Source organism: Triticum dicoccoides, unplaced genomic scaffold (genome assembly GCF_002162155.2).
Source record: "Triticum dicoccoides isolate Atlit2015 ecotype Zavitan unplaced genomic scaffold, WEW_v2.0 scaffold154778, whole genome shotgun sequence".
NCBI classification, from domain to species: Eukaryota; Viridiplantae; Streptophyta; class Magnoliopsida; order Poales; family Poaceae; genus Triticum; species Triticum dicoccoides.
In genome coordinates, this window is record NW_021210510.1 from 1 (window position 1) to 1,911 (window position 1,911).

The 1,911-nt window shown below is 48.1% G+C and overlaps 4 non-coding genes across 4 annotated transcripts; all 4 read right to left on the minus strand.

Annotated features, from left to right (window-relative positions):
* Window positions 1-36: 36 nt before the first annotated feature.
* LOC119344136 lies at window positions 37-155 on the minus strand. The gene has a single exon (XR_005166477.1). It is a non-coding gene; the product is annotated as a 5S ribosomal RNA (ribosomal RNA).
* Window positions 156-504: 349 nt separating this feature from the next.
* On the minus strand, window positions 505-623 carry LOC119344128. The gene has a single exon (XR_005166470.1). It is a non-coding gene; the product is annotated as a 5S ribosomal RNA (ribosomal RNA).
* Window positions 624-990: 367 nt separating this feature from the next.
* On the minus strand, window positions 991-1,109 carry LOC119344133. Its single transcript, XR_005166474.1, has one exon. It is a non-coding gene; the product is annotated as a 5S ribosomal RNA (ribosomal RNA).
* Window positions 1,110-1,476: 367 nt separating this feature from the next.
* LOC119344134 lies at window positions 1,477-1,595 on the minus strand. Its single transcript, XR_005166475.1, has one exon. It is a non-coding gene; the product is annotated as a 5S ribosomal RNA (ribosomal RNA).
* Window positions 1,596-1,911: the final 316 nt, after the last annotated feature.

The following is a 1,911-nucleotide window of genomic DNA, read 5'->3' on the forward strand; positions in this document are numbered from 1 at the left end:
TATGTTTGTCACAAGGCGCAAAAAATAATTATAAAAGGAATGCAACACGAGGACTTCCCAGGAGGTCACCCATCCTAGTACTACTCTCGCCCAAGCACGCTTAACTTCGGAGTTCTGATGGGATACGGTGCTTTAGTGCTGGTATGATCGCATCCGACATGTTTCCCCGTCTTCGTCCCTTATGCTTGCCACTCCCAGGTCCGCTCCAAAGACGATTCTACATTCTCACTACCATTACAACCGTTCCCTAACAATGGATAATGTCCTATACTACTTACTCTCCCGCTCAATCACGGAGACGAGTTTTCCACGGTTTCCACCCCTCCCTCCATACCGCAGCAACACGAGTTTTTTCCACCCCTTTCAGAAAGCGCTCTTCGCGCCACAAAGCCGCCCCAAGACGCGCGAGCAATGAGCATCGAGCTTAAACATATCGCAAACGTCAAAAATAATATAACGGGATTAATATATATCGCGCACAAGGCGCAAAAAAAAATTATAAAAGGAATGCAACACGAGGACTTCCCAGGAGGTCACCCATCCTAGTACTACTCTCGCCCAAGCACGCTTAACTTCGGAGTTCTGATGGGATCCGGTGCTTTAGTGCTGGTATGATCGCATCCGACATGTTTCCCCGTCTTCGTCCCTTATGCTTGCCACTCCCAAGTCCGCTCCAAAGACGATTCTACATTCTCACTACCATTACAACCGTTCCCTAACAATGGATAATGTCCTATACTACTTACTCTCCCGCTCAATCACGGAGACGAGTTTTCCACGGTTTCCACCCCTCCCTCCATACCGCAGCAACACGAGTTTTTTCCACCCCTTTCAGAAAGCGCTCTTCGCGCAACAAAGCCGCCCCAAGACGCGCGAGCAATGAGCATCGAGCTTAAACATATCGCAAACGTCAAAAATAATATAACGGGATTAATATATATCGCGCACGTGCGATATGTTTGTCACAAGGCGCAAAAAATAATTATAAAAGGAATGCAACACGAGGACTTCCCAGGAGGTCACCCATCCTAGTACTACTCTCACCCAAGCACACTTAACTTCGGAGTTCTGATGGGATCCGGTGCTTTAGTGCTGGTATGATCGCATCCGACATGTTTCCCCGTCTTCATCCCTTATGCTTGCCACTCCCAGGTCCGCTCCAAAGACGATTCTACATTCTTACTACCATTACAACCGTTCCCTAACAATGGATAATGTCCTATACTACTTACTCTCCCGCTCAATCACGGAGACGAGTTTTCCACGGTTTCCACCCCTCCCTCCATACCGCAGCAACACGAGTTTTTTCCACCCCTTTCAGAAAGCGCTCTTCGCGCCACAAAGCCGCCCCAAGACGCGCGAGCAATGAGCATCGAGCTTAAACATATCGCAAACGTCAAAAATTATATAACGGGATTAATATATATCGCGCACGTGCGATATGCTTGTCACAAGGCGCAAAAAATAATTATAAAAGGAATGCAACATGAGGACTTCCCAGGAGGTCACCCATCCTAGTACTACTCTCGCCCAAGCACGCTTAACTTCGGAGTTCTGATGGGATCCGGTGCTTTAGTGCTGGTATGATCGCATCCGACATGTTTCCCCGTCTTCGTCCCTTATGCTTGCCACTCCCAGGTCCGCTCCAAAGACGATTCTACATTCTCACTACCATTACAACCGTTCCCTAACAATGGATAATGTCCTATACTACTTACTCTCCCGCTCAATCACGGAGACGAGTTTTCCACGGTTTCCACCCCTCCCTCCATACCGCAGCAACACGAGTTTTTTCCACCCCTTTCAGAAAGCGCTCTTCGCGCCACAAAGCCGCCCCAAGACGCGCGAGCAATGAGCATCGAGCTTAAACATATCGCAAACGTCAAAAATAATATAACGGGATTAATATAT